This window comes from Desmodus rotundus, chromosome 2, assembly GCF_022682495.2.
Source record: "Desmodus rotundus isolate HL8 chromosome 2, HLdesRot8A.1, whole genome shotgun sequence".
Lineage (NCBI taxonomy): Eukaryota > Metazoa > Chordata > Mammalia > Chiroptera > Phyllostomidae > Desmodus > Desmodus rotundus.
Window position 1 is genome coordinate 139831102 of NC_071388.1, and position 14492 is coordinate 139845593.

At 38.4% G+C, this 14492-nt stretch overlaps 1 long non-coding RNA gene across 2 annotated transcripts in view; it reads left to right on the plus strand.

The window, feature by feature from the left end:
- The window catches only part of LOC123480676 (uncharacterized), a 60803-nt gene that overhangs the window by 26331 nt on the left and 19980 nt on the right, over window positions 1-14492 (plus strand). Inside the window, exon 4 of one of the 2 annotated variants that reach the window (XR_008426165.2) lies at window positions 5239-5359. The exons of the other annotated variant lie outside the window; for it this stretch is intronic. This is a non-coding gene — a long non-coding RNA (uncharacterized lncRNA). Of the gene's footprint in view, window positions 1-5238; window positions 5360-14492 lie in introns of those variants that run through there. 2 annotated transcript variants of the gene reach the window in all.

Below are 14492 nucleotides of genomic sequence, written 5' to 3' on the forward strand. Positions count from 1 at the left end.
GGAAAAATTACCAGTGAGGATAACTAATCCTTCTTCCTGCACTTCACCTTCCAGTCATGTCTCCCCTAAGCTGAAGCCAGGGAGCAAAAGAGCCTGGAAGAGTGGTTCCCTAAGTTGGAAAGCAGGGCAGGGCAGGGCAGAGCAGGGAGAAGCACAAACTGGCAGGAAATGGGCGCATTTAATAAGGTTTATAAAATGGGGATTGTGTGAAATCACTCATTTCCTTGTCCCCTTAACATGTCCTGTGACACATATACACACTCCCTAGCGTTTTGGGTGCATGTGTGTACGTATGTTTGTGTATGCGTATCTTATACCTTTGTTGGGTTTATGTCCCACTCAGGAGAAAAGTGCAAGGTGGATCATTTAAAAATTGTATGTAAAATGACAGCTAACACTCCTGTTTTCAATTGGCACTTAACATTTACATAATGCCAAAACATCTGGTCTTTTCCCTCATTCCAGGCATGAAGTTAGTCCAGTTGATTGCTTGGCGTTACGTACGGAAAACAGCTGGCTGGTTGACTGGAGTTTTGATTATGGCTGAATGGGCTGGATATTTGGTGTCATGTAGACTGATGTATGACTGGCTAAGGATGGGACAGAGCCAGTTACAGGGAGAACCAATAACAAATATATGAAATGAAACTTTTGCATGGAACTTTGTTGAAAAAGATAATTTGCTTCTAAGACTGACTCGGAAACACTAAGACCTGATTTAGTTTATCTCTGGTGTCTCTCCATTCCCATTTTAGCTCCTTCACCCAGGTGTCTCTTGCTGTGTACTCAGCATCCTCAGGCTTTTCATGATCGTTCACCACTAAGGCATCTGGCTTCTGGGACTTTTCTCTCTGGGCAGGACCTCCAGCCTTTCAAATTTTTAGCCTTTGTGTCTCTTTCCCCTTTTGCCCTCTCATCAAGTCTCATTTGTCTTATCATTTGGAGATTTGCTCTCTGTGAGATGACAACTGGTCTCAGAATTTGGAGGATGTAAGCCAGACACTGAAAGACAAATACTGTATGATCTCACATATACAGTATCTGTGAAAGAGTCGAACTCATAGAAACAGAGAATAGAATGGTGGTTGCCAGAGGATGGGGAGTAGTGGAAACAGGAAGCTGTTGGTCAAATGGTACAGACTTTCAGTTGTAAGAGGAAGAAGTTGTGGGGATCTCAAGTACAGCCTGGTGCTATAGGTAATAATACTGTATTGTAAACATGAAATTTGCTGAGGATAGATCTTAAGTATTCTCATCACACACACACACACACACACACACACAAAATAGTATGTGAGGTTATGCATGCGTTAATTAGCTTGATTGTGGTAATCATTTCAGTGTATACATACTCCAAATCATCACGTTGTACACCTTAAACACATACAATTTTTATTGTCAATTATATTTCAATAAAGCTGGGAAAAAGAATCTAATTTTCATGAAGGTGCTTGTGGATAATATTATGTTAATATTTATCTCTTCATCTTTCCATATGTGGCTGTGGTCTGACTGAGACTGAAACTCAGGCATATCTGGCAGATTTTTATCTTGTGCTTGCTGGGAACACGTTTGCACAAACACTGAAACGTCTTGGGAGAAGGACTAGGCTTGATGAGCTCCCAGCAGAGAGCCTTGGCCATCAAGGGCTGGGCTGGGTGGGTCAGTGAGCACTTTGGTGTCAGTCACCTGGAGCTGTCCCCCAGCACTGCTGAACACACCCCTGAGCTCTGTGGAAAGCGGAGAGATGTGGACTAAAACTGTGAGGGAAGTTCCAGAGGCAGGGCGCACTGAGAGAGAGACTGACAGAGGAGTCTCAAGTCCTGGGATCAAAGGGGTGAGATGTTCGTTGCTGTGACACTGTTCCTTGTAGAGATTTGATCTCAGGGGGCTCGTTTAGGGATGGTGGTAATTGCAGATATGTGACTACTCCTGGCCCAGGCCACCGCAGGAGCCAGCAGAGACAGGACTGTAAGGCACATGTCTGAGATACCCTCTGAAGACCCAGAAACAATGAAAAAGAGTTTCCAGGGTGGGGGTTGGAGCTGTAGGGTAGGTGTTGCTGAAGGCCTGAGGGCCTAACACAAGTGGATGCACAAGCTGGGAACATTTAAGTTATTTTTTAAAGGAGAACTTTATTTTAATCCTCCTCTGTTAAGGCATAAGAAAATCCAGGTTATACCTGCAGCATATTTGCCTTTTACCAGAGCCATTGAATGCTTTGAGTCCATTAAGTACACCGATACTGGCAATTTCAGATCACACCAATGGTAAATTGGTGAAGGAAAATACTTTTAGGCAATCTTTTAAGTATTATTCAAATAATAATGAGTTTACTTCTTACCCCACTGGTTTTATTTGTTAGCATAGGACATGAGGACTTGGGTGTGTGTGTGTGTCTGTGTGTGTGTGTGTGTGTGGTATTGCTTGTGTCCGAATCCACCGGAGCCTTATATGACTAAAGAAAGATTTCAGAAATGCAAACACCAAACATATAGGTTTCATCTGTACAGAAAATTCCATCTTTCATTTAAACCACCAAAATTGCAGTCAGCTGCTGGGAGAAAAATAGAGGCACCAACCCTGTTTACAAGGCGTCTAGAGTTCAGCCATCAGATGTTTTTGGTTAAGATGCAGTTTCTCTTCATGCTGATGTCTCTGTAAGACATTTTCTGTGGGCTGGTGGTTATCTAACTGCCTAGTGTCTTCCTTTTGCTTGTGTTTTTATAGTACCTTTATAGTGATACTTTTGATTTTTGACAGCCTTTACTGAAAACTTATTCCTTTGCAGCTTTCTGCCAATGTGTAGAATTGCATTCTCTAACAGGCAAAATTCTGGTTTGTGTGTGTGTAATTTTCCCTTCTTGCAGGCTCTTTCTGCCCTCTCTTACTTCTGTTGGCAAGGAGCTGGTATTAAATCTTTACTCCACTAAGTCACTAAGTATTTAAACTTATAATAGACTTGCCCTCTCTACCTTGTCTCTGCTTTCCTGGAGTGAGAATGCATTAGAATGTTTCCTTCTTGTAGCTCCCCTCCTCACATGCCTACAATAACTGGGTGATAAATCATCTCACATCAAGTTAATACTCTGCTCTATGGGAAGTGTGCTACTGGACGAGGTAGGCCCCACAACACCAAGGTGGGGGGGTGTCAAGTTGTCCATTTGCAAAAGGGTCAGAGCTTTCCCATATACGTGTGCCAGGACCTGAAGACTGGGAAGCTGGTTCTGATGAGCTGTGTGTTCCCAGCGCCTCTTTGGCTAAAACATTCAGTGACAATCCTTCTGACTGACTGCTCCCACAGTGGCAGGTTTGGATTCCTCAGTGGGTTTGGATTTAAGCCCATTGTCCTCATTGTCTAAAAATAAGAACCCCTCAGCACTCATCGCCCTAAGGAGCCCAGCAGACCCACTTATGAGGGGTTTCTTTTTGCACATTCCCTCTATTAAAAAAATATTTTCTACCTAGAGGTAAAGCCACTTAAAATACTAAGATTATTTTTTTTTGTTTTAGATGTAGAAAAAATTCTTCTATTTGACTACAATTATACATCCAATGTATATTTATTTGCTTTTAATTATCCTCTCTGAAGCTGACAGTGGGAATTCTGGATCCTGGCTGAAGACTTACTTGTCCCTTTTTCAGTTGGGAAAAAAAAGTGTTTGAATTATGGGAGAATGAAAAAGAAACCCCAGCTCATAATTCTTGGCTCCTTTCCTATGGTGGAGAAGTAGGGGATAGAGGGGAGAAAACACCACGAAAACCCAAAACAAACTTCACGGACTATTCCTTTAACTTCTTTCCCTGGATTTGATGAATATTCACTGAAATAAACCTATTTGTTCATTTAAAAAAACATATTCATCTTTTAAAAGCCTGTCTTATTTCACTCATATTTCTTTAATTCTAAAGGATACTAGGTAGAAAATATGCATGTTCTTTTTCTTACATGATTTGTGAACAATTCAAATAAAATTCTGTGTGAAGTATTTTTATGTTTTAGCTTGTGACTTTGTGCAAAACTCAGTGTTTTATGTCCTTCAGAATGCATTGTGTAAATGTTTATTTATAATCACCACTTATTTCTCTCTTTGGGCTGTCATCTTTGACAGCAGGTAACTTTTGTTAGACTTGAATTAGGTAACAGAACAGTAACTCTTTTTCTAAAAAAATTTTATTGTATTTTTTCCATTACCATTTAACCCCCTTATACTCCCCTCCCTGTGCAATCACCACACTGTCACCCATGTCCATGAGTCCATTTCCCTTTTTGCTCAATCCTTCCACCTCCTAACCCCCCTTGCTGTCATCCTGCTCTCTGTCTATGAGTCTGTCTTTATTTTGCTAGTTAGTTGAGTTTGTTCATTAGATTCTACATATAAGTGAAACCATATGGTATTTGTCTTTGACTGGCTTATTTCACTTAGCATAATGTTCTTCAGATCCATCATGCTGTCACAAAGGGTAAAATGTCTTCTTTTTATGGCTGAGTAGTATTCCACTGTGTAAATGTCCCGCAGTTGTTTTATCCACTCATCTACTGATGGACGCTTGGGCTATTTCCATATCTTGGTGATAGTAAATAATGCTGCAATGAAAATAGGGGTGCATATGTTCTTTTGAATTAGTATTTTGGGTTCTTCAGACATATTCCCAGAAGTGGAGTCTCTGGGTCAAAAGGCAGATCCATTTTTAATTTTTTTGAGGTATCTCCATATTGCTTTCCACAGTGGCTGCACCAATCTGCATTCTCACCAAACAAGGGAATGCAAAAGCATACCCTTTCTCCACATCCTTACTAATACTTGTTGTTTCTTGATTTATTGGTGATAGCCATTCTGACAGGTGTGAGGCCAATAGGACACTACTCTTAATGAATATTTTTGCTGCAAGTGTTTTCTAATATTTATAATTATATATTTTACTTATAGGGTACTTTGTACTATTTTATTTATTATGTTTGAGTCTTGGCTCCATGTATCATGTTAAAAAAAGCACCATCATCTCTGTTTTACACATGGCAAATTGGGGGCCAAAAAGTAATCAAGACTTGTTTGGGATCACACATTAGGTTACTGCCAGAGCCAAGACTAGAATTCTTGCTTTCTACAAATATTGGTTTTCTTGACCAAGTATTTTGGAGGGGTAGGCCCTGGACTTTGGCTCAGCTTGAGTCTTCTCTGTTTTTTAAAGTCCAGTTGTAACTGTCCTTTCTTTTCTGTCTCTCCATGAGGACAGGAGTCTTGTCTATCTTGTCCACACTTTCAGCCCCAGCAATTTGCACAGTACCCGGAAAGTGGTAGTTACTCACTACATATTTGTGAATGGATAATAATTGAATGAAGTAAATGAATGCGGGATAGATACTGAAGATCTACTTTGACCAACAAGGTAATACAAATATGCCTCCTGTTCTATCTCCCCATGCTTCCCTTATTATACCTAAAAACAAAAATATATTTTTAAACAATAGGGCTTGGTGATGACTTAAGTTATTTAATGACTTGGTATGGTTGTAAGGCAAAATAATTTTATTTAAAACCCTATTTCTTGACTGTTACCATAGAAAATTAAATCAATCTCTCTGGGTCTTGACAGCCATGAAGAACTTGGATATATTCTGAGAACGTTTTGTGATCTCGTATGTTCTCTATATTTGGGGTCTGCTTTAGAGGGCTAGGGATGTATCTTCATTACATTTTTCAGTTTAACACATTGTGAATCTTTACAGAGTTAAGTTCTTCCCCTGAAAAAAGCTACCCCTGGGAAGACACTGGGCGCTTTTGGATATTACTTTTTTGGGGGGCCCTTGGGGAATCTGTTATGGCCATACACCACCCCTCACTTAAATACCTATTAAGCCACTATAAGTGCCTTTGGTAATGACATCCCATTCACAAAAGGCATACACTATTACAATGTTTTTGTCTATTTCAATCCCATATCTTTGGAATAATTTAGGTAGGCCAGGGATCTTTTATTGGAGATTTTACTTGAACGACTAGTATGTGCTTGAAAGAAGAGAAGCAACCAGGTGCATGATCTAACACTGTGGAGACAAGGAGATGCTGCATTATTATTTCCATTTCTTTCTACCTCTGAATGTAGTAGGTACTGTGATAAATAAGCCCTCTCAAGGAAGGGAGGACAATTTTCCTCTTTTTTTCTTACCTCACATTTTTACCCTATAAAAGTTTGTAGATTCAAGCCAAACTTGTTGGCTGCGAGCCTAAAGGGATTCCTCATCATGTGACAGGCTGTCGTAGCGTTTTTGTGATAGCTAGTGTTTCTTTTGGTCTGCAACCCACATATTTGAAATATAGGGCAGGGGTTGAAAACTAATGCCTGCTTCTCATACAGGAAGAAATAATTGGCATGAAATGTAGTGAAGAATGCCTGCCATCTTGGCAGCACTGGGTCTTTTTTTTTTTTTTTTGCTATTGGTTTTGGCTGCTATTCCAAGAAAAATAATGGGCAGGTTCATGATTCCTAGAATATATCTTTATTAACTCTGTCAACTTACGGTGTCTTGGATCCCCAAAAGACAAATGTCTGGAAGTCTTCGCTTGTGCCATGTCTACTTTGGGTACGTGACTATACAAACTGTAACATATTTATACAGATGGAATAATGAGTTTCTCTTATCCCTGCATCAGGCCTCCTGCAGAAAACATCTACATCCTTTGAGAGATCTGAGGTTGGTATACAAGTTCTATACGGAGATTATTGTTTTGAATAAAGATTTTAGTTTCACTCTTACACAGACAGTCCCCACTGGAGTATGCACGTATTGCCACGAAATTCAGTCTCTAAATGGTTTGGGCCCCAACCATTGATTTTGGACCAATGCTCTTGTTTTTCTTTGTAAAGAATGTTCTAAGTGTAGTAGTGTTTCAGATCTTAGGATTAGCTGGCTTAAAAGCTATAGGGGAGTAGAAATACACTGTGTATTTTTAATGAAAAGCAATAAAAATAGTTTTAATACTAGTAGTCGGGAAACATAGAAGAACAACAGAATTGAAGAAGAAATAGCTTTTGCTGTTCCTGGAGAGTAGTGCTTACAGTTTCGTTAGGGCCAGGTGAGCCCAGGCCTCCAGATGTTCTAGAGTGCATTAAAGATAGTCAAGGGCTTAAGAGTTGGGGGCCAGTCTTTTCCTAAGTCTACTGTCATTGTAGTAAAAAAGCAGGATTCATTAGAAAAACCACCTAACGCAACATTTCCTCCCTTACTGTCTCTTTAACACATTTTATTGAATAGCTTTTTTCCTGGCTCTTAGATAAATTTGAGTAGAACTAATAGTTTTTTTTAAGTTACTCTCTGATAATTAATAGTTCTCCAGTCCCTTGAAGCTTCAGAGAGTACTGTTCAGTATAATAATCTGAACCTATTGTCCTGTTTAAATTTCCTCTCTTTCTAAACCAGGGCCTGACCAAGGATTGGAAGCCTGGAGTATGTGTGTGTGTGTGTGTGTGTGAAGTGGCATCTCTTCTAATCTCTAGTTGTGGTTTCTGGCCCCTGAAACCCTGATGATGAAGGAGGAGAGATACGGGGGCAGCAAAGGTATGACCGATGTGCTTTGGTTCTGACTTCATAGATGTTTCAACTGACTCTTTCATGGAAGGTTTTGAGGGTGATTCTCCTTCTGAGAATGTCAAATGTGACTCTTAATTCCATTGAAATAGGTGATGCCTCATAAAGCTTTTGACATTGTCCTCTGTTTCTGGACTTCTTGTTGTCACCTGTCTCTTGAGTCCCTTTGTCCTTCCAGGCAGTTCTTTCAAGATACCTCTAGGTTGGCCTTCTCCTGTGTGTCCCACATCTGGTCTATAGAAATCCCGAATCCTGTCTTTCTCTCTGCTTTACTTCTTCAGGCCAGTCTACCCACAGCCTTTTATACCAGCACTTCAGCTCCCTTTAACTCCGGGAAATAGTACTTCTCAAACTCTTCAAGTATCCCTTGAATTTGCTTTCACTTGGTTTCAGGCAAAGAAGTAGTCTCTCCCTCCCCCGCGCCCCCCCCCAAAGGAGCAACCATACCTGAGTAACTATCCTCCCCCCAAAGGATTCTTCTTCTTCAACTCTTTCAACTCAACTCAGGAGTTTTTATTGGTTAGAGATTAGCAATCCTGCACAGGGCTGTTCTTACTTCACTATTATACAATAACTAGGCCTTTGGAGTCTTGGCCAAAGCTGAGATTAAAAAATTCCTGTTCATCATTCTGTTGAGTATCCAATTTTACTTCAGTCCGTAGAGTCCTCTTGTGCTTTGCTCTATGGGCATTGATAATAGTGTCCTAATCAGTTACACTTTTAAGTTCTTTAAGTTCACAAGTAGCATCAGGAGAAAAATGGAAAGAACGAAATTGGTATAAATCTGGCAGAGATATACGACAGGAAAGATACAAATGGCAAAGTGAAAGCGCAGACTAGTATGACGTCGAGAGCAGACAAGCAATGGTGGGGAAGGGAAGTTTCTACTAGTGGGGCTGAGAAATGAGGAGAGCTTGGTTCCTGCGTAGGGTGGCCCTGGAGGGGAAGGAAGGGGCAGACATGGTGTGCAACTAAGTATGGCACTTCCCATCCGCTACCGACCTGGAAAATATCTATGTTGTTAGAGAAAATTACTCTTCCAATTAATCACTTGATTCTTGTCTCATTGTGCTAATACATTCCCAGGCCCCATTCTCTTCTTTTAACTCATCATATTCCCAGCTTATCTTCAACGTCATTTAGGCTAATCATTCATTCAAAAACATTTGCGAAGTACCTATTAAATACAAACTATTTGTGAAGCACCTCCTAAGTATAAAACACTGTGCTTGGTCTGTTAAGGACATAGTATATTATGGCATAGCCTACTCTCAAGGAGATTTCAGTTGAGGTGGGTGATAAGATATGATCATATGAAGGGTTATGTATATCATAGACCTGTCAGTGTTAGAAGGTTATTTAGTGTGCTCTAGCTCTTTTATAGGTAAGAAAACAGACTCGGAGTAGTTATGCAGCTTTGGAGTCATCTAGTTAGCAATGGCAGAGCTAGAGCTATAACCCAGTTCTCTTTACTTCAGCTCTGTGCTGTGTCAACTACAGTATCTCACCTCTCTTAAAAATACAACATTTGGGGACAGCCTTTCAAAGTTTTTGGACTGTTTAGTCTGACAAAACAATTGTGTGCTGGAGCCAGCTGTTATTAGCTCTGGAGAGCAGGTTGTGGGCACCTTTCCAACTCCAAGTTTTGAAATTGACCATGCTGAGGCAGGAGAGTTTATACTACAGAAACAGACAAACATTACAAATCAAGGATCTCTCTTTTTTTTTATTGTTGTTCAAGTACAGTTGTCTCCATTTTCCCCCCACCCCCACCCCAGCAAGGATATCTTTCTTTTCCAGGGAGAGCCAGTTATTAATCATCTACCAGAACCTATGAACCCCTTCCTAACGGGGTTGTCCTGTGAGTAAAGTTCTTTGGAGATGTGGAATTTAGGCAGAGAGAAAATGAGGGAGGCCGTTTGATCGTGGAATTATGTAGTGAATAGTGTTCTGGGTTGGTGAATGGGATTATTTGGTTGGGTGGGAGAAACATTGGACAGGGGTCCAACATCATGTGCCTGTAGAGACCAAGATGAATAAATAAAGGTTTTAATCCGAGTGGGGCTATGAACAGTAAGGGAGGTGGAGACTGTGGTAAAGTGGGAAGTAAAGGTCTACCTAAAATTATTTTTTAAACAAGCTTGTATTCTACCCACTTTATATTTCCCATAAGGAGCTAAGAGGAGTAAACTAGAGATCAGTTAGAATCAAATTGTGCCCTGAGAAGGGACTATCATTTGCCTTCTTAAAATAACACTAGTTTCTTTGATATAATAAAGGCAAAGTTGAGTGCCCCAATTTATCTTCCCTTTTCTTTACCTCATTTCCATGTTCTCACTTGGAAATAACTATAAACTATTTTTTCTGTTTGTGTGCTTAAAAAGTCATCCAATCAGTGTTTTCCTTCATTATTGTAGATAGTTTAGAGTTGAGATTTCATTAGTGAAACCGTTCTGTTTCATCATCATATTTTAAGGATAATGATACCCTAAAGAGATAAAGATTCATTTATCTTTCCAAAGATGTTCCTTTATATATCTAGTTTCCTGAAAACAATTCTATGTAAAATGGAAAGTTTGTATATTTTATTCTTTAAAAAGATTTTATTTATTTATTCTTAAAGAGAGGGGAAGGGAGGAAGAGATGGAGAGAAACATTGGTGGGTTGCCTCTAACGCCCCCAACTGAGGACCTGACCTGCAAACCTGGCATGTGCCTGACCAGGAATTGAACTGCTGACCTTTTGGTGTGAACACAAATTAGGCATATCTCTAACATTAGGGGGCTCTCTCTCTACCTGCTTATCATTTCCATTCTTTTAAAACCTCTTACCAAACCACATACATTCTATTTCTACAAAAGGATGGAAATGATTCAAAGATTTTTAAAAAAGGAAGTTTTATAAATATGGAAATAACTTATACTTGTGTTATATATTCCATAATTTTGAATCACTCAACCAACTAAAAAGAAATAATTTGGGGGAAGCCAGGATAATGTAAAAGAGACTAATATTTTGAGGTCTAAACCAAAGGGGAACGATACGTTTTAAAAGAATGATAATAGCTAACCATGTATTGAACACACACACACGCAAACACACATAATCTCCTGACAGACTTGAAAACAAAGGAAGAGAAGACAAATTGAGTCACTCCACCTGGCTTCTCCAGGGTTTAGAAATCTTAATTAATGTGAACTTGGAGGTGAGATAAGATAGGAATTGAAAGGGAAGATACAAAAGAGAGGAACAGGAACAATGAATAAATTGCTTCGGTGGTCTTCTATCAGAATTCGAAGTCTCTCTCAATTCTACACACACACACACACGGCTTATATATACACACATCTTAAATTTATTCTTATAATAAGCCTATGAGGTAGGTATAATTACTCTCTTCTTACTGATGATGATTGTAAGTGGGGTTCAGTAATTCAGTCGGTCCTTGAGGGGCAAAATCCAAATTCAAATCCAGGTGTCTTACTTTTGCTAAAGTGCACTCAGTCATCTACTTTACTATCATCCTTAGAAGTTCCTGAAGCACTTCAAAGATCTATGATTGGTCTTGTTGACAGATTCAGAAATGCAATTGATAGAATTAAAATTCTATAATAATACAATTATAGCTTTTCTTCAGATGTATTCAGTTGGGTGTAAATCATGCAAGAAATTCAGATTTATCCTGATGTGTTTTTAAAATCCCTGTGAGAGACTACTTAATTATTTTAGAGCATCATTGGTAATATGCACTAAGTCAAGCTGTAAAAATAGGTTGAAGGTTTAGACATATTTCTGGCGGAGCATTTTGCTATCAGTCTAAAGATTGTAGCAGATCAGTATCTCTAAATCTTATTGCAACTTGAGACCCCCATTTGATGATCCTGGGAAATGTAAAATTCAGTTTCCTTTTTGCAATTAAGCTATGGCTGCAAGTAATTTTTAGAAAACTGACATCCTGATAGACTTGAAAAAAAAAAAAAAGAAAGAGAAAACAAATTGAGTCTTTCTGCCTGGCTTCTCCAGGGTTTAGGAACCTTAATTTAATGTGACCTTGGAGGTGAGGTAAGATAGGATAGAAGGAGAAGATAGAAAAGAGAGGACATTGACCAGGAACAGTGAAAAAATTCCTTCATTGGCCTTCTATCAGAATCCGATGGTCTCTCACTTCCATTTACAAAGCTGTCTTACTTATGGGTATACTCTACCTAGTAGTTTTAAATTGTTGTAATATTACAATATATTCTACTTTGTTGATATTTGAAGGTGAAAGTATAATCAGTGTAGGTAACTATGCCAGTTTATTAAAATATTTTCTCTCTGTTAATATATGAGGTGTTATCAAATGACATAATTAATGGATCTTTCGGTGTGACCATATGGTATGTGTATTAAGTAGGCTGTCTTCAGGTCCAAACATCAGAAACCCTGAGTTACAATCCCTCAGGACTGATGGAGTTTACTTTTTTTAAGTAACAAGACGTCTAAAGGTAGGTGGCTGCTAGTGTTCGGTGGGTCAGGCATATGAGGGCCATCATCTGTGATTCCTGGTTGCAAGTAGCAACTGTAGCTTTATTAAGTTTATGCTCAAGGCAGAAATTAGGGAGAAGAGATGAAAACAGCTTCCCAGAAGACTCATGAAAACTTTTCATATGTCTCATTAGCCATAATTGGGATCCACTGGCAACCCTTAGCTACAATGGAGACCAGAAAAGGGGAGTATTTAGTTTTCCTGCTGGTCTGGATAGAAGGAGAAAGGAAGAAGGGTTTGGGAATGGATGTAGAATTAGCCAGCCAACAGCTTCTGTTTAATGCCAGTGTGTGAACAGGATCGATAACAACAAGTATAAGAAAAGATTTCAGCAGGACATACCAAGAGGGACTTTTTAATCATCATGGCTGCCCAGAGGTTAAATGGGCTATCCCAGTGGGTAACACGGTCTCTATCACTGAGTGCACTTAAACATCGAGTGAATGAACATTTGACCAATCTCCCACAGAAAAGATTTAAGCATTATGTGGATAAGTGGTTGAATTACACATCTTTTAAAGTTGCGTTCAAATCCTCAAGATTTGATGATACTCTGTAAGCACTCCATTTTTTGCAGATGAAAAATTATTTGCTCCTTGTAGCTCACTTCCCTGTCATGTCCACTGTCAAAAATCTACTTTACTTTTATCTTAACATTAATATCCGACAGTGAGATATCTGGATAACCTCTATAAAGAAAGTATCTTTATCCCCAGCTGTGTTCATGTCTTTCATATCTTAAAAAAAACAAAAACAACAAAACAACTCAAAACATTTCCTTCCCTCCAGAAATGTTGACAGAATTGATGCCAGCAGAGTTTCTTTTAATGGGCATGGTTTTTAATTTGATGCATTTGAAGCCTTCAGATGCTTCACTAAAGCTCTCACATGCTGTCCTTGGGACGCACAGCCGGCATGTTGCCTTCCGTGGCAATCTTGAAGCACTCCTCTTGTTTTTTGCTTCCTTTTGAAGTATACATTTATGGTAAGAATTTCTCTTTGGGTTTGAGTCTGTGTTCATGAAAGATAGAAATTGTTTGAAGAGAAAATCACATAAATACGGAGTTGAAATTTTAAATTGGGGAATATTGAAACTTTTGGATTTTTGCTGAATACAGACCAAATTAAAATGTTCTCTGCTCCTAGGGAATGTTATGCAGAATAAGACTGATTTCTGCTTTGTCTGATGAAAAACTAAACCAAAAATGTTACAAAAAATGCTGGAATTCACAGTATATTCAGTAGTGAATTTTATTGCCAATTCCTGGAGTCAGATGTCTTCAAATATACCCTGTAAGTCTTAAGACAGAGAACTTAATATTATTCTCCTTATCACAGATAACATTAGGAAAGACCAATTGAGCAAGGAGGAGGAGAATAAAAAATAAAAACTCAAGAAGAAAAAATTCTCAACTTTGATTCATCAAAAAATCCAAATGGTGTAAAGACTGAGAAATGTTCTTTCTCTCCTGTCAGGTATGATTGAAATAGTTGTTAACACTAGTGTTGGTGAGGATATGCAAAAACAGGCCCTCGTATTTATTATTATTTATTAGTATTCTGGTGGGAATGTTGGCCCAAGTCACTTGGAGAGTAATTTTTGTAATATCTTCCCGAGGACCCCAAAATATAATTATCTTTGACACAGAAATTCCAGCTCTAGGAATTTATTCTTCTGAAACTCCTATGTAAGTTGCAAGATATAAGCCAAAAATGGTATTGTATTGTTTGTAATAGTGAAAAAATCACATATAACCTAAATAAATATTCATTCATACAATGGTAGTTGAGAAAAATATTGGGCATTCATAGAGTAACAAATTATATAGGTTAAAAAATAAGTACTGAAAAGGAAATGTCTGTGATATACAGAAAAGAAGAAAACCTTATGATATTATATATAATTCCATCCCATTTCCATTTTAAAAATAAAAAATAAAAATCTATGATTGTATGCATTTTATAAAATGTTTTAAAGGATGAATCATTAACTGTAACCATTAATAGTGGTTAGAGTTTGGTGGAAGAGGTTAGCACGGTGTTGTGGAACGGTGTTTTAAAAGTTGAACTTGATTCGAAGACCACCTGTGTAGTAAACTATTAAGATTATTGCCTTCATATTAGATCTATTAAAAGCCATTCATGTTGTCCTATGAATAGTGTCTTTCCAGTTAGGATGTAGGGAGAAAGAACTGTGTGAGAAATTGTTAAAAAAATCAATTGAAAATTAATTTACTTCTAGTTTTGGTCCTTTTATAGGCTTTTAAAAAATTGTGGCAAGTTAATTCAATGACTTGGTTTGTCTGTCTGGAGAATGGGAAGCATAAAGATGAACTACAATAGAATAACACTAAGTGCTTCTGTACATAAATG